Source organism: Loxodonta africana, chromosome 1 (genome assembly GCF_030014295.1).
Source record: "Loxodonta africana isolate mLoxAfr1 chromosome 1, mLoxAfr1.hap2, whole genome shotgun sequence".
Classification (NCBI taxonomy): Eukaryota; Metazoa; Chordata; class Mammalia; order Proboscidea; family Elephantidae; genus Loxodonta; species Loxodonta africana.
The window spans coordinates 75,099,504-75,123,702 of record NC_087342.1 but is presented as its reverse complement, the minus strand read 5'-3'; the positions used below and the strand labels follow the sequence as shown (position 1 = coordinate 75,123,702).

The 24,199-nt window shown below is 39.7% G+C and overlaps 3 non-coding genes across 3 annotated transcripts; 2 read left to right on the top strand and 1 right to left on the bottom strand.

Annotated features, from left to right (window-relative positions):
- Positions 1-3,113: 3,113 nt before the first annotated feature.
- On the bottom strand, positions 3,114-3,186 carry TRNAV-UAC (transfer RNA valine (anticodon UAC)). Its single transcript has one exon. It is a non-coding gene; the product is annotated as a tRNA-Val (tRNA).
- A 605-nt stretch (positions 3,187-3,791) lies between these two features.
- On the top strand, positions 3,792-3,864 carry TRNAL-UAA (transfer RNA leucine (anticodon UAA)). Its single transcript has one exon. It is a non-coding gene; the product is annotated as a tRNA-Val (tRNA).
- Positions 3,865-11,133: 7,269 nt separating this feature from the next.
- On the top strand, positions 11,134-11,207 carry TRNAI-AAU (transfer RNA isoleucine (anticodon AAU)). Its single transcript has one exon. It is a non-coding gene; the product is annotated as a tRNA-Ile (tRNA).
- The last annotated feature ends 12,992 nt before the right edge of the window (positions 11,208-24,199 follow it).

Genomic DNA, 24,199 nt, shown 5'->3' with positions numbered 1-24,199 from the left:
ACTAATGACTGCTCAATACATGCGTATAAAGGTCTGACTCTCTTGCATCAACTCTGAAGGGCCATCCTATTTTTAGAGCTCCTCAAGGGATCAGCTCAGGCCTCTGTTGCTGCCTGTCAACTTTTCCCCTTGTAATCGTGCTTCCCTCACTCCCTCACAGGTGTGGTTCCCATAGCATTCCCTAATGAACTTCCTGTGTACAAATATCTAACCCATTTGAATACAGTTTGTGCCAGGAGTGGTCCCAGAAACCATACACTAAATGGGATTTTGAAGCTGGATCGGTCTGCATTCCTGTGGCAATTAATATAGTGAACCCATGTTATCCTCTACAAATGTCCAGACAGTCTTACTAGCCATGGACAATATAAGGCTCATGGGAGAAAAGTCTCTTTAGATACTTTCACAGAGGTATTTTGCCTATTAATCACATTTTGCCCTAAATTGTAATTAATCAACTTTAGCCTTCCCAGAACACAGAAAAAGGGCATCTCCCCAGGATTTAGTAGCAGGTGGGGCTGATCCACCTGGGACATTCTGGAGAGGAATCCTCTTGTCCTGAGCTGGGGCCAAATTGAACAAATCCTTCCCAGAGGTCTCTGAATCTTTCTCGAAGGCTTCTTGGGGTAGGATGAAGGAACCCTCTCTAGTGAAAGTTTCTCTCAGATGAATTCCATGAGCTCCAGAACGTCTTTTTGCTGGAGGTACAGGTTTTGTGTTTCTTCTTCTTTTTGCAGGAGTGTGGAAAAGGGAAATAGAAAACATAAAGAGAAACTTGAAAACATGGTGTCATTTAGTAACAGTTAAGATTGGGTAAATGAGAGGGTTCTTTTGATGAGTGATGAGGGAGCCAACATACTTAGCAGTTTCTAAATGTAAAATAACTTTTTTTACTGGTGGCGGGCTAGTTCAGGTGGTTAGGTGGTGCTAATAAAGACAAGGTCCCTGGTTTGATGCCTGTGCTGGGTCAAGAGAAGACATTGCTTTACTCACCTCACACCCAGCTGAACTATTGAAAATAGCCTCTTTGACATAAAACCTAGATTAAACGTCACCTTTATTTCTTTAATCCTAGATAGTGACACCTAACCTCTTTGCTCTACCTCTAAGGGGTGGGTGGGGAGAAGAAGAAATAGGCTTTTGGAATAAGTGACATAAAGCCTTAAGATAGAAATTTTAGTGAAGAAATGATGCAGGGAGTGGGGATGGCCTTGGATATGGGTTGTGTGTCTGATGGCCACTGTCCATCTGACACCTTGTTCTCCCTGTCCCTTTTTCAGGGTCTAGTGCACTATATCCATATGACTGTCAAGCACTTTCTCTACCTGATTAAATCTTTACCTGACCTCTTTGGCTTTTGGGTAAACATTGTAAAGTCTCAGAGCTCAATCCTCAGGCCTCTTCTGTTTTTTGTTGTCATTCCCTGGCTAAGCTCATCATCTCATGGTTTACATATTCTGTGGTCTTCATTGGAGTACCGCTGTGTATCTCTAGCCTACTGATTATCTCCTCTTAGATGTCTTACAGTAAGCATCTTAAACTTAACTTATCCCAAAGTGGAATTCATAGCTATCCTCTGAAACTGTTCCAAACATATTGATCTCTATCTCATTTAACTGCAACTTCATCCTTCCATCTGTTTAGGACTAAGAATTTGGAATCTTCACTGACTCCATTTTTGCTCTATTCAGCATATCCAGTCACTCTGAAAATTGTCCTTGCTGGAAATACAGTTTGCACAGATCGAGCTCATTTCAGAGGTGAATGAGGATAAGGAGGCCTGATTAGCACAGGAACTAAATACAAAACTTGGGATGGCCCACCATCCTTCTGAAAGGTTTGTGTTTCACAACAATTCAGTATGAAGGATTTATTTCTGCATTTCCAGACAAGATAAATAGCCATATAAAAACATAAGTCCATTGAGATGCTGCTGGTTTTTCAACCCAACTACTTAACTACTTATCCTTCATACTTTTGGGGTAATGTCACTGTTGTTGTTATTTGCTCTTGAGTTGGTTGTGACTCATAGCGACCCTATGCACAACATAACGAAGCACTGCCTGGTCCTGAGCCATCCTTACAATCGTTGTTATGCTTTAGCTCTTTATTGCAGCCACTGAGTCAACCCACCTCATTGAGGGTCTTCCTCTTTTCCACTGACCCTGTACTCTACTCTGCCAAGCATGATGTCCTTCTCCAGGGACTGATCCTTTCTGACAACATGTCCAAAGTATGTAAGACGCAGTTTCGCCATCCTTGCCTCTAAGGAGCATTCTGGCTGTACTTCTTCTAAGACAGATTCGTTCGTTCTTTTGACAGTCCATGGTATATTCAATATTCTTCACCAACACCACAATTCAAAGGCGTTAATTCTTCTTCAGTCTTCCTTATTCATGGTCCAGCTTTCACATATATATGATGCGATTGAAAATACCATGGCTTGGGTCAGCACACCTTAGTCTTCAAGGTGACATCTTTGCTCTTCAACACTTTGAAGAGATCCTTTGCAGCAGATTTACCCAATGCAGTGCATCTTTTGAATTCTTGACTGCTGCTTCCAGTGCTATTGATCGTGCATCCAGGTAAAATGAAATCCTTGACAACTTCAATCTTTTCTCCATTTAGCATGATGTTGGTCATTGGTCCAGTTGTCACTATCCCAGACCAAAGACAAATTTAGTTCAATGGACTTTCAAATCAGTGAGGAACTGATTCTGAGAGAAGGTTGGACAATGCTTGACCCCACGAGAATTGCTCCCAAGGGAAAGATTTAATCTTTAGACTAGCCATAGTTCCGTGGGCCTCACATCACACTAAAATTGTGTGCCTGCCTCACCTCCCCAAGACAGCTGAAGGATTTCCCCCAACATGTAGCACATACGTTGATATAGAAGGGCCCTGGTGGCATTGACTTTAAGAGCTCAGCTGCTAACTAAAGTGTTAGCAGCTGCCCCACAGAAACCCTATGGAACAGTGAATTAGCTTGATGGCAACAGGTATTGATGTACTATTGTGTGCCAGTCCCTGCCAATACAAAGGTAGCAAAACAGATGTGTTCCCTGACATAACGATGTCTTAGTTTCTTAGTGCTGCTATGACTGAAATACCGCTGGCTCCACTGGGGATCAAACCCAGGATCTTCTGCATGTAAAGCAGATATGCTAACCACTACACCATGCAACCACAACAAGTACAGTCCCATGGACTGCCAGAAGAACTAACAAAATGTCTTGGAAGAAGTGCAGCCAGAATTCTCATTAGAAGCGAGGATGGTGAGACCTCCTCTTAGATGCTTTCCACTTGTTATCAGGAGGGACCAGTCCTTTGGGTGGATTAAAGAACAGGATTTTTTTTTCTTTCTTTTATTTCACAGTTCAGGAGGCTAGAAGGCCAACTTCAATGTGTGTTTCTGAGGGGAGGTCCTTTCTCATCTAGTTGAACTTTTTGATTTGTTGTGTTTCTGTGCCATGGAGCTGGTTCTGACTCACAGCAGACCCTAGAAGAGAACAAAACACTGCTCGCTCTTATGCCATCCCCACAACCATTGTTATCTTGAGGCCTTTGTAGCAGTGCTGTGTCAGTCCATTTCATTGAAGGTCTTTCTGTTTTTCACTGACCCTCTCATTTACCAAGCAGAATGTCCTTTTCAAAGGGCTTATCCCTTCTGATATCATGTCATATGTGAGAGGAAGTCTTGCCATCCTCAGTTCTAGTGAGCATTTTGGCTGTACTTCTTCCAATACAGTTTTGTTAGTTCTTCTGGATGTCCATGGGACTATATTTGTAGTGGTTCCATGGTGTAGTGGTTTGCACATCTGCTTTACGCGCAGAAGATCCTGGGTTCAATCCCCAGTGGAGCCAACTTAATCTTTTAGCAGCCTGCAATCCTACTTCCTGTGCTGCTTTATGTGCTTCTAGGTAGATTCACCTGTGTCCGTTGTCTGTTGGTATCAGCTGTCTTCCACCCAGTGTGTGCTCCCTTGTCTCTGAGTCTAATCTGCTGTTTTCATCTCAAGCGTTAGTAGGTTTAGGACCCACTCTACACCGATATGGCCTCACTGACAGAACAAAGAAATCCTATTTCCAAATGGGATTTCATACACAGATATAAGGGTTAAAATTTTCAACAGATATTTCTGGAGGATTCAATTCAACCTGTAACAACAATATGTTAAAATTATTATTAACCTTTTTAAAAACAGTCAAACTGTTTTCTAAAGTGGCTGTGTCATTTTGCATTCCCACCAGCACTGTATGAGAGTACAAATTTGTCCACATCATCATAACACAGGTTATTATCTATGTTTTCTGGTATAGGCACAGAGTAAGTGTGAAGAGCTATGTCAATGTGGTTTAATTTATACATCCTTGATGACTGTGAGTAGCACTGGTTCTATAGTGGTTAAGTACTACAGCCGCTAAGTAAAGGTCTGCAGTTCAAATTGACCAGCTGTTCTTTGGAAACCCTATGCGGCACTTCTACTTTCCTATATGGTGGTTATGTGTTAGAACTCGACAGCAAAGAGTTTGGGCTTTTTTCTTTTTCCTTTATTTTTTTGGGTTTACAACTACTATGTTGAACATCTTTTCATGTGCTCATTAGCCATTTGTATGTCTTCTTTGGACAAATGTCTATTCAAATCTTCTGTGTGTTTAAATTTGGTTCTTTATCTTAGTATTATTGATTTATAAAATTTCTTTACATATTCTGGATACAAGTCCTTGATGAGATATTCGATTCACGGATATTTCCTCCCAGCCTATGGTTTCTCTTTTCATTTTCCTAACGGTGCCTTTCAAAGTGCAAAAGATTTTAATTTTGATTTAGTCCTGTTAGTCAATTTTTTTCTTTATGGATAGTGCTTTTGGTGTTATATCTAAGAACTCTGCCTAACCCAAAGTCACAAAGATTTTCTTCAGTGTTTTCACCTAAAACTTTCATAATTTGAAGTCTTACATTTCGGTCTATGATGGATTCTAAGTTAACGTTTGTGTATGGTTTGAGGGAAGGCTCTAAATTCTTTTTGTGTGTGGATATCCAATTGTCCCAGCACTAATTGTTGAAAAGGCTATCCTTTTCGTCTTGATTTGCCTGGGTATTTTTCTGAAAAGGGTCGCTATGAATCGGAAACCACCACTTGGCTATGAATTAGAAGATTCTAAGCTTCACTCTCACTAGCTAAGTAACTTTGGGGAAAAAATCCATTCCTACTTTTCATTTATAGAAGTTGATTTCATTTTCTAAAATAAATATTTTAGGGCATAAAAAATAGTACTACCATAATTTGGTCAATATTTTTCTTTGTTTTATGCTTTAAAATATTTTTAAAATAGTTCATTAGGGACACAGAGTTCTACAGCCTGTTAGGAGAGATTCTGCTTTAGACACTGTCTTTAAAATTGATTTCATCCACAGTCACATGGATTTCCTTGGCACCACTGGCCCTGACAAGTGATAACTAATTCTTCCTTCGGGGAAAAGAAGCCATTAAAAAATATGTAAAATAATCTTTACCATTTTAAATGTGAGCAAGCCATTGGCAGAGTAATCAATTAATCCCACATTCATCTGAAATTATTATCTTAAGCTAGTAATAACTTCCCTATTTTAAAATTCTATACAAAAGAAATAGTCATAGCATGATTATAATTTTAGCTATGATGTTTTTCCATTTTCATTGCCTATGAGCATTTCAAGAATTGGATCAATGGTAGAATTTCTAATTTCATTTCCATTATTTTTAGTATTAAGGTTCATGTGCCTATTAATCATAAATTGGATATAATATTGTTTCATGACTCAAGTGTCCTCTAAAATCAAAAGCTGGCTAATGAAACACACTTCTTACCTAGGCATCACAACATCTCGTCCTGTCAGGATGTCCTGTTGGTGCTCCTGGGCATGCTACAAAATTCTCACCTCCTGAACTGCTACCAATCTGGCCCAAACTACCTGCATCTCTTGCCTGAATTACTGCAGTAACCTAACAACCTTCCTACTGCTGCTTAGCAGCTGCCTGCTAAGCCTGCCTCCAGCCTTCTTCTCTGTGTTGTGTGCTGGGTTGTGACACACAGGTTCCCTCCTTTCAGGACCAAGGCATTCATTTCCTTAGCTGCCAGAATTGTTGCTCCCTCATGGCACAGAGTTGAGGCCCTCTCTAGGAATTGCCCTCAGCTGAAAGGAACTGCCTCAGTCAAGGCCATGTTCTCTCTCTGAACGCAGCCCACAGTAACGGATGCTCAATACATACCTATAAAGGTCTGACTCTCTTGCCTTAACTCTGAAGGGCCCTCCCATTTCCAAGGCTCCTCATGGGATCAGCTCAGGCCTCTGTTGCTGCCTGTCTACTTTCCCCCTTCTAACCCTGCATCCCTCACTTCTTTACAGGTGTTGTTCCCATATCATTCCCTAATAAACTTCCTGCACACAAATATCTAATCCACATGAATACAGCTTGTGCCAGGAGTGGCCAAGAATCCATATACTAAGTGGGATTTAGGAGCTGGGTCATTTTCTATTCATATGGCAATGAATCATATGTCATTAATATAGTGAACCAATGTTATCCCCTACAAGTGCCCAGAGAATCTAAATATCCACGGAGCATACAAGGCTCAGGAGATAAAAAGTCTCTTTAGGTGCTTTCACAGAGGTACTCTGCCTATTACATTTTGCCCTAAAGTGGAAATTAATCAACTTTAGCCTTTGAGGGAGCACAAAGAAGAGGCCGTCTCTCCAGGATATAGGAACGCACAGGGCGGATCCATCGGGGATCCTCTTTCCCGTCTGGAAGGGAATCCTCATGCCCTGATCCACCTGATCCTTTCCAGTGGTCGCAGTACCCTTCTCAATGGCTTCCTGGGGAAGGATGAAGGAGCACTCTCCAGTGAATGTTTCTCTAGGGAAGAAATAGACAAGCTCCAGAATGTCTTATTTTGCAATGGAGGAGCGAAGTTCATTTCTGCTGGAGGTAGTTTTTGTGTTTCTTTTCTTTTTCTTTTTGCAGGAGTGCAGAAAGGGGAAATAGAGAACATAAAGAGAAGCTTGAAAGAATAGTGTCATCTAGTCATAGTTAAGATTATGTATATGACAGTCTCCTTTGGATGAGTGAGGAGGGAGACAACAAACAGAGATCTATCTGAATGTAAAAAGAGTACTTTTTTTTTTTAAAAGCAGTTGTCTGGTTAGCTTGTTTGTTTAGAGTGTGGTGTTAATAAGTCCAAGTTCCCAGCTTTGGTCTATGTTTGGGCCAGGAAAACAGGATTTCTGTTGATTAAAAATAAATATACAGTCTGGAGGGGGGATGGGAGGACAGAGAGGGCTGGAAGCTGGCAAAATTGTCACCAAAGAAGAGACTGGAAAGGCTGACTCATTAGGGGGAGAGCAAGGGGGAGTATGGAGTAAGGTATATATAAACTTATATGTGACAGACTGACTTGATTTGTAAATGTTCACTTGACGCTCAATAAAAATTAAAATAAATTAATCCATATATAAATATACAAATAACTTTGCACTCAATTCACACCCAGCTAAACTGAGAAAATAGGCACCCTGATATAAAATCTAGTTCAAATGTCAACTGTATGTCTTTAATAATCCTCAGTAGTGACACCTACCCTCTCTGCTCCCCCTCAAAAATGGGCATGGTGAAGACAAGAAACAAAGAGATTTTTGGAACAAGTGACAGAAAGCCTCAAGATAGAAATTTTAGTGAAGAAAAGGAGTCTAGGAGTGGGGATGGCCTTGGGGATGGGCTGTGTGCATGGAGGCCATTGTCCATCTGATACCTCGTTCTCCTTGTCCCTTTTCCAGGGTCCAACGCACTGTATTTCCATGGGACTGTCAAGTACTTTCTCTACCTGATTATCTCTGCCACCTGATTGTCACCTCAGCCCTTGCACTGCTCTTTCTTACCGCTGAAACTAATCACAGTCAGACACAATGCATATTTTCCTTTTTTTTTTTTTTTAAGGTATCAATAGACTTCCACTCTAATTTCTGTCCATGAAGACATATTTTTTTTTTCTTTTTTCCTTTTCTGGATCTCCAGGACCTAGAATGATGCCAAAGCCAGAGTGAATGTATGAAACTTTTTATTTTTCTCCTGACTTCCATGTTACTGCCATAAATATTCATATATGCTATTTTTCTCCTACCTTAAAATAATGAATTTTGATACATAATTTGTGGGCAACACATGTTCCAAAAAATGTAAAACTGTACAAACATGCTGCAAAATCCATTTGCTTGCATTGATTTCTCAAATACCCCACAGACACACACACACACACACACACACACACACACACACACACAACCCAAAGCCACCAGGCCTCTCTAACTATGACCCGGGAATCCGTAAATGTGCTTATAAGACTCATCCTGGTGTACAAAAGCCAAAAAAGACAAAAGTTTGACCCAACCAGACTTCCTGGGTGCATTGCCTCATACACTAACATTCCCCAAAGAACTTTTCTTTCATTTTTCAACATTACACCAACCCCCACTAGAGGGCAGCAAATACTTTCAGTGGAGGAATCCCCTTCCAAGAATCCTAACCAAAAACAAAAAACCAAACCCACATTGCCATGGAGTCGATTGGGACTCATAGGGATCCTATACGACAGTGTAAGAATCCTAAGATCCCCAAAATGTTTGTGGACACTTTCTTTCCAACGTGTCATGAAAGCCTTTTAACTGGGAAATTCACATTGTTTACCCATGAAAATTTTCATTACTATTCAGAAGTTAAAAAAACTTAATAATCTTGATGTATTCTTGGTATGTCCTAACTATTTAATATTCCAAGATTATTAGATGTTCTGTCGAAAGCTCTTTGAAATTAATGGTAATCATTATGTTTAAAAATACTTTAAAATTTGCTTTATTTAACCTTACATTCGTTATATAAATAATTCCCCTAAAGTCTTTCACTTTGAAGAATTATCAACGTATTAATGACATCATGTTGAAAAAGACCTTTGGAAACAAGAAAAAAATTGATGGAGACTCCTGATGACATTTGACTTGACACCGGAAGTCCCTAGGGTTCGATTTCAAAGCGGATAAGCTTTTGAGGTCCTCACTTGACAGAAAACCTGTACATTCCATGCTCTGAATCTAAAGGGAACCAGGTCAACCGGCTCCACGGAGACGGGGATCTTTGGGGCAGCGGCCTTCTCTTGAGACCCGCCTCTACCCTCTTGGAAGCCACGGAAACAGAGAGGAACGGGGCAGGGGAGGCGCTGGCACTGGCTACCGGTGGGCGAAGGCCTGAGTGTTAGCGTCTCTGGGCACAAGATGTACTGTTTTCAAGCCCAGGCCAACAGAGAGGGCAGGAGAGTTCTTGCGTTGGTCACAATATATACGCTCTTCTATGTTCGGTTAATGGCAATGGGTGGTTGTTTTTTATATGTTCGGTAAGGAGGAAGGATCTCCGGTACAAAATTAGTTCATTTCTAAGCTCAGAAAACAGATGTTTTCCCACCGTGTTTCATAGCAAGCAAGGCCTTTCCTGTATTGGGCAAACCCAATCACCGCAATTACGTTGAAACTGGCCTTCAGTCTCAAGTTCCGTGTACAGAATAGAGTTTTTCTAGATGCCCCAGGCTGGATAATCTCAAAGCCGTCTTTTCCTCCAGGAAATTCTCCTAGTGACGGTACACTTCTTTCACTCATACTTTTTGCCTATTAAAACGACCAAGCAAACTCCACTATTTACAACAATCAAAGTTTTTCCTCAGGCCCCATTCCTTTACAAACACAGGCGTGCTAGCGACAGGAAGGGAGCATTTAATTTTAAGAAACTCCTCAGTATTGTCCCATGGAAATTACTCTTGTGTATGCCTCTCTAGGGAAAGAAATTACCCTTTAGGAACCAGAGCCCCAGGCCCTCAGGACCGAACTCTGGAAGCCCGTGAGTCCGCACTAGCGGCTGGGCAGCTAGCTGCAGGGATATCACCTCGGAATGTCAAGGTGCAGCCCAGATACATGGGGTGGGGTGATTTTCAAGACTGGACTCTATATTGTTCATCCCTGGGACATCACACATCTTTATATTCGGCTTCACACAGGCCTAAAAAAAAAAAATCGATTTACTGGAGGAGAATGAAAACTGTGATATATTTTTCCTTTCTTTCTTCTTCCTGCCGTTTTCACTATCTTCCCTTCACATTCCTTTTTTTTTGCTTGGGTAGAAGGGAGTCGCCTTTTTCCAGGTTTTGCCTTAACTGTCGCTTAGTATAGCCGACCCACAAACTCAGTACTTAGTTTAGAAATTGCAGTTGCCCCACATCAGTAGGGAGAAGATGGCGGAGCCTGCGCTCTTCCACTCCAGAGGCCATTTTTTCTGGGGGGTGGCTGGGACAGAGAGAGCAGCTTGAAACCTCCGAAATAATCTCAACATCAAGACCTCCACTGTTTGAATATTGCAGGTAATGATTAAAAGAATATATTGGCCAGTTAGCAAAAGCTAGAGCCTTTGTTTATTTTTCCCAAACCTGATCATCAGCCAAGATGATATTCTGTACGCTTTTTCCAATTCTTGAACTGAAATTATTGGCCAACCTACCATGCTGTGGTAGAAGAATGAGACAACACAGTCCTCGGCGTCAGGGAAAGGAAAGAGGACATGAACGGTTAATGACAATAAAATCGCAAAGTGGACCCACAGAGATCCGTGCCGCAGGGCGTTTTCTTGAACACGGAGAAGGGTCATCTGCCAGGATTTCGGAACAGGCAGGGAAGATCCACCAGGAATTCTCAGGACGTGAGAGGCGACAAAATCGACCAGGTCCTTCCCCGGGAGGTGTCTGAATCTTTCTCAAAGGCTTCCTGGGGTGCGCTGAAGGAGCCCTCTCTAGTGAATGTTTCTCTTAGGACGAAATCAACAGCTCCAGAACGTCTTATTTTCCATAGGAGAAGCGAATTCATCTCTGCTGGAGGTAGAGATTTTGTTTTTCTTTTTGCGGGAGTGAGGAAAGGGGAAATAAAAAACATACTCATTGAAAAAGGAGTGTCATTTAATCATAGTTAAGATCATATAAAGCGAGTATCGTTTGGATGAATGAAGAAGGTGAGAAAAATCTTCCTAGTGTCTGAACATAAAAAAATTTTACCCCTGAGGTGGTCGGTTAGCTCAGTTGGTTAGAGCGTGGTGCTAATAACGCCAAGGTCGCGGGTTCAATCCCCGTACGGGCCAATGGGAAAAGTTCTTTGATTAAAAAAAAAATCTTGCTATCCTCACTGTACACCCAGCTGCACGTTGAAAATAACCTCTGTGACATCAAATCTAGATCAACTGTGGACTTTATTTCCCTAATCCTCAGTAGTGACACCTATACCCTCTTTGTTCCCCCTCTAAGGGGGGGAGGCGGGACAGTCTTCTGGAACAAGTGTTATAAAGCCTTAAGATAGAAATTTGAGTGAAGAAAACCAGGGTAAGAGTGGGGATGGTCTTGGAGATGGGGTGTGCCTCTGATGGCCGCTGTGCATCTCAGCATCTCATTTTCCTTGTGCCTTTCTCAGGGTCCAGCTCACTGTGACTCCTTGACACCATCAAGCACTTTCTCTACCTGATTATCTCCTCTACCTGAGTGTTTATTCATCCCTTATAATGCGCTTTCCAACTCTTGAACATGGTGTTTCTACTTATTAAATACAGACAATCAAATATAATGCATATTTTCTTTTTTTTAACTTTTATTGAGCTTCAAGTAAATGTTTACAAATCAAGTCAGTCTGTCACATATAAGTTTACAGACATCTTACTCTGTACTCCCACTTGCTCTCCCCCTAATGAGTCAGCCCTTCCAGTCTCTCCTTTCGTGACAATTTTGCCAGCTTCCCACTCTCTCTATCCTCCCATCCCCTCTCCAGACATTAGATGCCAACACAGTCTCAAGTGTCCACCTGATATAATTAGCTCACTCTTCATCAGCATCTCTCTCCTACCCACTGTCCAGTCCCTTTCATTTCTGATGAGTTGTCTTTGGGGATGGTTCCTGTCCTGAGCCAACAGAAGGTCTGGGGACCATGGCCGCCGGAATTCCTCTAGTCTCAGTCAGACCATTAAGTATGGTCTTTTCATGAGAATTTGGGGTCTGCATCCCACTGATCTCCTGCTCCCTCAGGGGTTCTCTGTTGTGCTCCCTGTCAGGGCAGTCATCGATTGTGGCCGGGCACCAACTAGTTCTTCTGGTCTCAGGATGATGTAGGTCTCTGGTTCGTGTGGCCCTTTCTGTCTCTTGGGCTCATAGTTATCGTGTGACCTTGGTATTCTTCATTCTCCTTTGCTCCAGGTGGGTTGAGACCAATTGATGCATCTTAGATGGCCGCTTGATAGCATTTTAGACCCCAGACGCCACATTTCAAAGTGGGATGCAGAATGTTTTCATAAGAGAATTTTTTTGCCAATTGACTTAGAAGTCCCCTTAAACCATGGTCCCCAAACCCCCGCCCTTGCTCCGCTGACCTTTGAAGCATTCATTTTATCCTGGAAACTTCTTTGCTTTTGGTCCAGTCCAATTGAGCTGACCTTCCATGTATTGAGTGTTGTCCTTCACTTCACCTAAAGCAGTTCTTATCTACTAATTAATCAATGAAAAACCCCTCTCTCCCTCCCTCCCCCCCTCGTAACCACAAAGGTATGTGTTCTTCTCAGTTTATACTATTTCTCAAGATCTTATAAAAGTGGTCTTATACAATATTTGTCCTTTTGCCTCTGACTGATTTCACTCAGCATAATGCCTTCCAGGTTCCTCCATGTCATGAAATGTTTCACAGATTCGTCACTGTTCTTTATCGATGCATAGTATTCCATTGTGTGAATATACCACAATTTATTTAACCATTCATCCGTTGATGGACACCTTGGTTGCTTCCAGCTTTTTGCTATTGTAAACAGAGCTGCAATAAACATGGGTGTGCATGTATCTGTTTGTGTGATGGCTCTTGTTTCTCTAGGGTATATTCCAGGGAGTGGGATTTCTGGGTTGTATGGTAGTTCTGTTTCTAACTGTTTAAGATAACGCCAGATAGATTTCCAAAGTGGTTGTACCATTTTACATTCCTACCAGCAGTGTATAAGAGTTCCACTCTCTCCGCAGCCTCTCCAACATTTATTATTTTGTGTTTTTTGGATTAATGCCAGCCTTGTTGGAGTGAGATGGAATCTCATCGTAGTTTTAATTTGCATTTCTCTAATGGCTAATGATCGAGAGCATTTTCTCATGTATCTGTTAGCTGCCTGAATATCTTCTTTAGTGAAGTGTGTATTCATATCCTTTGCCCACTTCTTGATTGGGTTGTTTGTCTTTTTGTGGTTGAGTTTTGACAGAATCATGTAGATTTTAGAGATCAGGCGCTGGTCTGAGATGTCATAGCTGAAAATTCTTTCCCAGTGTGTAGGTGGTCTTTTTACTCTTTTGGTGAAGTCTTTAGATTAGTACAGGTGTTTGATTTTTAGGAGGTCCCAGTTATTGGGTTTCTGTTCGTCATTTTGGGTAATGTTTTGTATTCTGTTTATGCCTTGTATTAGGGCTCCTAGGGTTGTCCCTATTTTTTCTTCCATAATCGGTATCGTTTTAGTCTTTATGTTTAGGTCTTTGATCCACTTGGAGTTAGTTTTTGTGCATGGTGTGAGGTATGGGTCCTGTTTCATCTTTTTGCAAATGGATATCCAGTTATACCAGCACCATTTGTTAAAAAGACTGTCTTTTCCCCAATTAACTGACACTGGTCCTTTGTCAAATATCAGCTGTTCATACATGGATGGATTTATATCTGGGTTCTGAATTCTGTTCCATTGGTCTATGTGCCTGTTGTTGTACCAGTACCAGGCTGTTTTGACTACTGTGGCTGTATAATAGGTTCTGAAATCAGGTAGAGTGAGGCCTCCCACTTTCTTCTCTTTTTCAGTAATGCTTTGCTTATCCGGGGCTTCTTTCCCTTCCGTATGAAATTGGTGATTTGTTTCTCCATCACCTTAAAAAATGACATTGGAATTTGGATCGGGAGTGCGTTATATGTATAGATGGCTTTTGGTAGAATAGACATTTTTACTATGTTAAGTCTTCCTATCCATGAGCAAGGTATGTTTTTCCACTTAAGTATCTCCTTTTTAATTTCTTGTAGTAGAGCTTTGTAGTTTTCTTTGTTTAGGTCTTTTACATCCTTGGTACGATTTATTCCTAAGTATTTTATCTTCTTGGGGGCTACTGTGAATGATATTGATTGGGTTATTTCCTCTTCGGTGTTCTTTTTGTTGATGTAGAGGAATCCAAGTGATTTTTGTATGTTTATTTTATAACCTGAGACTCTGCCAAACTCTTCTATTAGTTTCAGTAGTTTTCTGGAGGATTCCTTAGGGTTTTCTTTGTATAAGATGATGTCATCTGCAAATAGAGATAATTTTACTTCCTCCTTGCCAATCCGGATGCCTTTTATTTCTTTGTCTAGCCTAATTGCCCTGGCTAGAACTTCAAACACAATGTTGAATAAGAGCGGTGATAAAGGGCATCCTTATCTGGTTCCCTTTCTCAAGGGAAATGCTTTCAGGTTCTCTCCATTTAGAGTGATATTGGCTGTTGGCTTTGCATAGATGCCCTTTATTATGTTGAGGAATTTTCCTTCAATTCCTATTTTGATGAGAGTTTGTATCATGAATAGGTGTTGGACTTTGTCAAATGCATTTTCTGCATCGATTGATAAGATCATGTGGTTTTTGTCTTTTGTTTTATTTATGTGATGGATTACATTAATGGTTTTTCTGATATCAAACCAGCCTTGCATACCTGGTATAAATCCCACTTGATTGTGGTGAATTATTTTTTTGATATGTTGTTGAATTCTATTGGGTAGAATTTTGTTGAGGATTTTTGCATCTATGTTCATGAGGGATATAGGTCTGTAATTTTCTTTTTTTGTAATGTCTTTACCTGGTTTTGGTATCAGGGAGATGGTGGCTTCATAGAATAAGTTAGGCAGTATTCCGTCATTTTCTATGCTTTGAAATGCATTTATTAGTAGTGGTGTTAACTCTTCTCTGAAAGTTTGGTAGAACTCTGCAGTAAAGCCTTCCAGGCCAGGGCTTTTTTTTTGGTTGGGAGTTTTTTGATTACCGTTTCAATCTCTTTTTTTGTTATGGGTCTATTTAGTTGTTCTACTTCTGATTGTGTTAGTTTAGGTAGATAGTGTTTTTCCAGGAATTCATCCATTTCTTCTAGGTTTGCAAATTTGTTAGAGTACAATTTTTCGTAATAATCTGATATGATTCTTTTCATTTCAGTTGGGTCTGTTGTGATGTGGCCCTTCTCGTTTCTTATTCGGCTTATTTCTTTCCTTTTCTGTATTTCTTTAGTCAGTCTAGTCAATGGTTTATCAATTTTGTTAATTATTTCCAAGAACCAGCTTTTGGCTTTGTTAATTCTTTCAATTGTTTTTCTGTTCTCTAATTCATTTAGTTCAGCTCTCATTTTTATTATTTGTTTTCTTTTGGTGCCTGATGGATTCTTTTCTTTTTCACTTTCTATTTGTTCAAGTTGTAGGGACAGTTCTCTGCTTTTGGCTCTTTCTTCTTTTTGTATGTGTGCATTTATCGATATGAATTGGCCTCTGAGCACTGCTTTTGCTGTGTCCCAGAGGTTTTGATAGGAAGTATTTTCATTCTCATTGCATTCTATGAAATTCTTTATTCCCTCCTTAATGTCTTCTATAACCCAGTCTTTTTTCAGGAGGGTATTGTTCAGTTTTCAAGTGTTTGATTTCTTTTCCCTAATTTTTCTGTTATTGATTTCCACTTATATGGCCTTGTGGTCTGAGAAGATGCTTTGTAATATTTCGATGTTTTGGATTCTGCAAAGGTTTGTTTTATCACCTAATATGTGGTCTATTCTAGAGAATGTTCCATATGCGCTAGAAAAAAAAGTATACTTTGCAGCAGTTGGGTGGAGAATTCTGCGTAAGTCAATGAGGTCAAGTTGGTTGATTGTTGTAATTAGGTGTTCCGTGTCTCTGTTGAGCTTCTTACTGGATGTCCTGTCCTTCTCCGAAAGTGGTGTGTTAGAGTCTCCTACTGTAATTGTGGAGGTGTCTATCTCACTTTTCAGTTCTGTTAGAATTTGTTTTATGTATCTTGTCATTGGGTGCATAAATATTTAATATGGTTATATCTTCCTGGTCAATTATCCCTTTTATCATTATGTAGTGTCCTTCTTTATCCTTTGTGGTGGATTTAACTTTAAAGTCTGTTTTGTCAGAAATTAATATTGCTACTCCTCTTCTTTTTTGCTTATTATTTGCTTGATGTAATTTTTTCCATCCTTTGAGTTTTAGTTTGTTTGTGTCTCTAAGTCTAAGGTGCGTCTCTTGTAGGCAGCAGATAGACAGATCGTGTTTCTTTATCCAGTCTGAGACTCTCTGCCTGTTTATTGGTGCATTTAGTCCATTTACATTCAGCGTAATTATAGATAAGTATGTGTTTTTTATGCGTTTGGTGCTGTCATTTTGATGCCTTTTTATGTGTGTTGTTGACAATTTCATTTTTCATTTACTTTTTTGTGCTGAGATGTTTTTCTTTGCAAATTGTGTGTTCCTCATTTTCATAGTATTTGACTTTATGTTTGCTGAGTCATTACGTTTTTTTGCTTTTTATTTTGAGTTATGGAGTTGTTATACCTCTTTGTGGTTACCTTAATATTTACCCCCATTTTTCTAAGTAAAAACCTAACTTGTATTGTCCTATATTGCCTTGTATCCCTCTTCATATGGCAGTTCTGTGCCACCTGTATTTAGTCCCTTTTTTAAAATTATTGTGATCTTTTACGTATTGACTTCAATGATTCCCTGTTTTGAGCATTTTTTTTTTTAATTAATCTTAATTTGTTTTTGTGATTTCCCTATTTGAGTTGATATCAGGATGCTCTGTTCTGTGACCGTGTGTTGTGCTGGTATCTGATATTATTGGTTTTCTGACCAAACAATTTCCTTTAGTATTTCTTGTAGCTTTGGTTTGGTTTTTGCAAATTCTCTAAGCTTGTGTTTTTCTGTAAATGTCTTAATTTTGCCTTCATATTTCAGAGAGAGTTTTGCTGGATATATGATCCTTGGCTGGCAGTTTTTCTCCTTCAGTGCTCTGTATATGTCATCCCATTGCCTTCTTGCCTGCATGGTTTCTGCTGAGTAGTCTGAAATTATTCTTATTGATTCTCCATTGTAGGAGACCTTTGTTTTCTCCCTGGCTGCTTTTAAAATTTCCTCTTTATCTTTGGTTTTGGCAAGTTTGATGATAATATGTCTTGGTGATTTTCTTTTTGGATCAATCTTAAACGGGGTTCGATGAGCATCTTGGATAGATATCCTTTCGTCTTTCATGATGTCAGGGAAGTTTTCTGCCAATAGATCTTCAACTATTCTCTCTGTGTTTTCTGCTGTCCCTCCCTGTTCTGGGACTCCAATCACACGCAAGTTATTCTTCTTGATAGAGTCCCACATGATTCTTAGGGTTTCTTCTTTTTTTTCAATTCTTTTATCTGATTTTTTTTTTCAGCTATGTTGGTGTTAATTCCCTGGTCCTCCAGATGTCCCACTCTGCATTCTAATTGCTCGAGTCTGCTCCTCTGACTTCCTATTGCATTGTCTAATTCTGTAATTTTATTGTTAATCTTTTGTAGTTCTGAATGATGTCTCTCTATGGATTTTTGCAACTTATTAATTTTTCCACTATGTTCTTGAATAATCTTTTTGAGTTCTTCAACTGCTTTATCAGTATTTTCCCTGGTTTTTTCCGTAGATTGCCTTATTTCATTTCTGAGGTCATCTCTGATGTCTTGAAGCATTGTGTAAATTAGTTTTTTATATTCTGTATCTGGCAATTCCAGGATTGTATCTTCATTTGGGAAAGATTTTGATTGTTTAATTTGGGGAGTTGTAGAAGCAGTCATGGTCTGCTTCTTTATGTGGTTTGATATCGACTGCCATTTCCGAGCCATCACTAAGATATTGTAGTGATTTATTCTATATTTGCTTACTGAGTCTTCTCTTGTTTTGTTTTCTTTCAATATACATAGATGGGCTACTAGATTGAGCTGTCTTGATTGTTGTAGCCCTTGACTCACTTATGTCCTATTACCAGCTGGTTTGGGCTGTTATCAGATATATAAGCCTGAGTCCATTCACTATTCTTAGGTAGAATCTGATTTTGGGTCCACCTAAAGAAGCAGTGGTGATAGTTGTGTGCACCAGGCTTCCCCCTTGGTTGTTAGTTCTCAGTCTCTGTCACTCAGGGCAAGTCTTTAGATCTGTGTTTGAGGGTCAGGGTTCGTAGATTGTCATGTATGTGATCGATTCACTTATTTTTCTGAGTCTTTGTTGCAAGAGGGATCCGAGGTAGTGTCGCCTTAGTCAGCCATCTTGGCCCCGCCTCCCCATGAGAATTAAAAAAAAAATTGAATATCAAATAACATAGAAAACAAAGAAACGAGTTTCTCATTGTTAAAAAAAACAAAATTTTCCTTGTTTACTGGGTTGTAGATTTAATTTTCTTGTAGTGCAATCTTCCTTAAAAGCAAGAGTTGTAACACAATAAATTCCTGAATATGGTAATTTGAATATCCTGACTATTTTCAAATCTCATAGAAAGCCAGAAAAGATTTGTTTCCATTTCACAGAGAAAAATGCTTAAGAATTTTATGAAATATGTTATGAATTACATGAAATATATTGTCATACTGAGAACTTTACCACATTTGACCTGAGTTAAAGTTTATGTCATAATTTTATAATTTCAATTTCTGACTTAGTTACAGTTATTGCTTCTTTTAAATCGAATATCATCAAGACCCTATTACTTTTTCCTTTGGAAAAAATTTTGATGCCTTGTGTTTTCAGTAATGGAAGGCATGTTGAATCAAGAAGTCCTGAATTTAGGTTTTGAATTACAAATTTTGATACATTATTTGTGAGTAACACATGTCCCCCAAAAGTAACACTTTTCTAAAATGAGAAAAGTCCTTTTGGTTGCATCGGTTTTTCAAACATGACACACACACAAAATCTAAAGCTGCCAAGCCGCTCTAAAGCTGACCAAAAAAGGCCATAAATGTTCTTGGAAGACTTATGAAGCTGTACAAAAGCCAGGAAGTATGACCCAATCACACTTTGTGGTAGAACTGCCTCTTACCTAAGCCTCCTACTGTAGTGAACGTTTGCCAAAAAACTTTTCTTTCCTATTTTCAACATTAATCAAGCCCCCACTGGAGGGCAGCAAATACTTTCAGTGGGAAAAGTACCCTCTCAAGTAACCTGAGATCCTGAAAATATTTATGGACAGGTTGTATCCCACATGTCATGAAAGGGTTTTAACTGAGAAATTCACATTGTTTATCCAGGAAATTTTTTCTGACTATTCAGATGTTAAACAACTTAGTAATCTTATCTAATATTATGTTCCAAGATGATTATATATCTAAAAAAAAAAAAAAAGCTCTTTGAAATTCAGGTAATTCATTACGTTTAACAATATTTTATTCTAAAGATTTTTTTGAATTGACATTGTTTAATTCTATATTAGTTATATGTCCATCACTTTTTAGAATTATTATTAAAGTCATCCATAGCCATTTTGAAGTTTGTCATTTGCAAGTAAATTTTACTTTGCTAATTCCCTGAAAATGCTTGACCATAATATTTCAATATATTTTACCATATTGTACTTATGAAAAGGACCATAGTTAGTTCTCCCCACCATTCCATGTACAACCAAACTCCAAAAATTAAACCTTGGATCTCTTTATCTCAATTTAAGAAAGCCAAAAACATCCCTTTGGATACACCATCCTTCTTGGGCCTTAAAGATTATATTCAAGGGCCTCAGTGGCCAGAAGGAGACTATACCTGAACCTGACAACTCCTCCCAAGATCAAGGAGAGACCTCATGCACGTTACTGAATTTTAAGGATTTTGTTTACTATTACCCCATGCCATTGCGAATATTTCTTATTATGACTACGTAAACACTACAGAGAGAAATGCAACAACATATCAGAAAATTTCACCAAAAAGCTACTTAACTTCATTCAGTGCCTCCTATGCCTGATATTCCTTTTCTTAATTTTTTTTAGTTACCTAATGATATTGGATCTTAGTTGTGTTCTTTCTTACTGGTTGGGTTAATCATCTTAATCATATACACTACTTTTTTAATGTTTGTAATCCAACTCCTATTTTCCCACCAATGTACAAAAAAAGTTTCCTAAACAAATTTGTAGGGAAATCTAGTTTCAAACCTTGAGTTAATGTTTTGAAATGTCAAGTTATTCCTCCAAATGTGGTCTTATTCTGTATGTGCCCCCAACCAGAAGATCATAGAAGCAGAGTATAAGAGTTATGGCATGGTAAAGCAGGGGGTCTGTATAGGATATGATAAGTGCAGAAGTAAACATCCATAGAGTATATCCACGCAAAAGAAAACGAAAAACACCCAAACCCATTGCTGTTCAGTGAATTCCAAGCCATAGCAACCCTATGAACAGAGTACAACTGCCCGATGGGTTTTCCAAGGAGTAGCTGTTGGATTGGAACTGCTGATCATGTAGTTAGCAGCCAAACGCTTAACCACTGCAACACCAGGGGTCCAGGGAAAAGAAAGCACTTTTATAATTGTGTCAAGAAACGTCTGTGAAGATCCATCATCAGAAGGGGCATATGCGAAAGACCACCTTAAAACTGAGGTTACCGCCATGACTGTGATGGACACAGGTTTGAACCGAAACTTCCCTTTGTGCTTTATTCCTTTTTTCTTCTGCTTTCAAAATATGTGAGCCCCACCTTAAGTGAACAACTATGTAGTGATATTATGACAAAAATATTATTGGTCTCAGAAAGAACACTTGTTACTGATGTATGACAACGTTATGGCTTACGCATAAGCACGTGATAAGAATGTTCCATAAAGGGAAAGGTGAGAATATTCACCGAAAAATGTTTCTGTATGCCATTTTTCCCCCAAAAATCTGTGATCATTAACTGCCATGAAAGTTTTATTTGTACTTCATATGTATCTGATGGAGACTGGGTGGCGCAGTAGTTAAGAACTCTGCTGCTAGCCAAAAGGTCAGCACTTAGAATTCCACCAGCCCCCTCCTTGGAAATCTTATGGGGCAGTTCTACTCTGTCCTATAGGGTCACCATGAGTCTGAATCAAACTGACAACAAGAGGTTTAGTATCCCATGTGTGGTCCCCCCCGCTCCATGCATAAAAACACTTCTCTTCTTCAGAATTTGGAGCACTTCCCAATGATATCCCAACTTGGGTTGTTGTTTTTGTACCTACTCTGCAATGCAACTATCATTTCTCTTCTTAGAAAATTCTCCTTATTTTTACACTTTGACAGGCCTAACAATTGTCCACTCGATTTGTTTGCTCCTACTACTGTCTCTCCCCCCACGTGTCTGTCAGTTTGTCGTACTGTGGGGGCTTGTGTGTTGCTGTGATGCTGGAAGCTATGCCACTGGTATTCAGATACCAGCAGGGTCACCCATGGGGAACAGGTTTAAGCTGAGCTTCTGGACTAAGGCAGACTAGGAAAAAGGACCAAGGAGTCTCCTTCTGAAAAGCATTAGCCAGTGAAAACCTTACGAATAGCAGCAGAACGTTGTCTGATACACTGCTGGAAGATGAGCCCCCCAGGTTGGAAGGCACTCAAAAGATAACTGGGGAAGAGCTGCCTCATCAAAGTAGAGTCGACCTTAATGACGTGGATGGAGTAAAGCTTCCGGGACATTCATTTGCTGATGTGGCACGACTCAAAATGAGAAGAAACAGCTGCAAACATTCATTAATAATCAGAACCTGGAATGTATGAAGTGTGAATCTAGCGAAATTGGAAATCATCAAAAATGAAATGGAATGCATAAACTTCAATATCCTAGGCAGTAGTGAGCTGAAATGGACTGGTATTGGCCATTTTGAATCAGACAATCATATAGTCTACTACACTGGGAATGACAACTTGAAGAGGAATGGTGTTGCATTCATCGTCAAGAAGAACATTTCAAAACCTATCCTGAAGTACAATGCTGTCAGTGATAGGATAATATCCATACGCCTACAAGGAAGACCAGTTAATACGACTATTATTCAAATTTACTCACCAACCACTAGAGCCAAAGATGAAGAAATAGAAGACATTTATCAGCTGCTACACTCTGAAATTGATCGAATATGCAATCAAGATCCATTGATAATTACTGGGGATTGTACTGCAAAAATTGGAAAAAAAGGAGAAGGATCAGTAGTTGGAAATATGGCCTTGGGGATAGAAACAATGCCAGAGATCGAATGATAGAATTTTGCAAGACCAACGACATCTTCGTCACAAATACCTTCTTTCACCACCATAAACGGCGACTATGCACGTGGTCCTCGACACATGGAACACACCAAAATCAAACTGATGACATCTGTGGAAAGAGACAACGGAAAAGCTCAATATCATCAGTCAGAACAAGGCCAGGGGCTGACTGTGGAACAGACCATCAATTGCTCATATGTAGGTTCAAGCTGAAACTGAAGAAAATCAGAGCAAGTCCACCAGTGCCAAAATATGACTTTAAGTATATCCCACCTGAATTTAGAGATCATCTCAAGAATAGATTAGACGCATTAAACACTAGTGACCACAGACCACACGAGTTGTGGTATGACATCAAGGACATCATCCATGAAGAAAGCAAAAGGTCACTGAAAAGACAGGAAAGAAAGAAAAGACCAAGGTGGATGTCAGAGGAGACTCTGAAACTTGCTCTTGAGCATCGAGCAGCTAAAGCAAAAGGAAGAATTGATGAAGTAAAAGAACTGAACAGAAGATTTCAAAGGGCAGCTTGAGAAGACAAAGTAGAGTATTATAATGACATATGCAAAGAGCTGGAGATGGAAAACCAAAAGGGAAGAACACGCTCGGCGTTTCTCAAGGTGAAAGAACTGAAGAAAAAATTCAAGCCTCGAGTTGCAATAGTGAAGGATTCCATGGGGTAAATATTAAAGGATGCAGGAAACATCAAAAGAAGATGGAGGGAATACACAGAGTCATTATACCAAAAAGAATTAGTCGATATTCAACCATTTCAAGAGGTGGCATATGAGCAGGAAGCGATGGTACTGAAGGAAGAAGCCCAAGCTGCTCAGAAGGCATTGGCGAAAAACAAGGCTCCAGGAATTGATGGAATATCAATTGAGATGTTTCAACAAACAGATGCAGCGCTGGAGGTGTTCACTCATCTATGCCAAGACATATGGAAGACAGCTTCCTGGCCAACTGACTGGAAGAGATCCATATTTATGCCTATTCCCAAGAAAGGTGATCCACCTGAACGCGGAATTTATAGAACAATATCGTTAATATCACATGCAAGCAAAATTTTGCTGAAGATCATTCAAAAACGGCTGCAGCAGTATATCGACAGGGAACTGCCAGAAATTCAGGCTGGATTTGGAAGAGGACATGGAACCAGGGCTATCATTGCTGATGTCAGATGGATCCTGGCTGAAAGCAGAGAATACCAGAAGGATGTTTACCTGTGTTTTACTGACTATGCAAAGGCATTCGACTGTGTGGAACATAGTAATCTGTGGATAATACCGTAAAGAATGGGAATTCCAGAGCACTTAATTGTGCTTATGAGCAACCTTTACATGGATCAAGAGGCAGTTGTTCGGAGAGAACAAGGGGATACTGATTGGTTTAAAGTCAGGAAAGGTGTGTGTCAGGGTGCTATTCTTTCACCATACCTATTAAACCTGTATGCTGAACAAATAATATGACAAGCTGGACTATATGAAGAAGAACGGGACATCAGGATTGGAGGAAGACTCATTAACAACCTGCATTATGCAGATGACACAACCTTGCTTGCTGAAAGTGAAGAGGACTTGAAGCACTTACTAAGGAAGATCAAAGGCCACAGCCTTCAGTATGGATTACACCTCAATATAAAGAAAACAAAAATCCTCACAACTGGACCAATGAGCAACAACATCATGATAAACGGAGAAAAGATTGAATTTGTCAAGGGTTTCATTTTACTTGGATCCACAAACAACAGCCATGGAAGCAGCAGTCAAGAAATCAAAAGACGCATTGCATTGGGCAAATCTGCTGCAAAGGACCTCATCAAAGTGTCGAAGAGCAAAGGTTC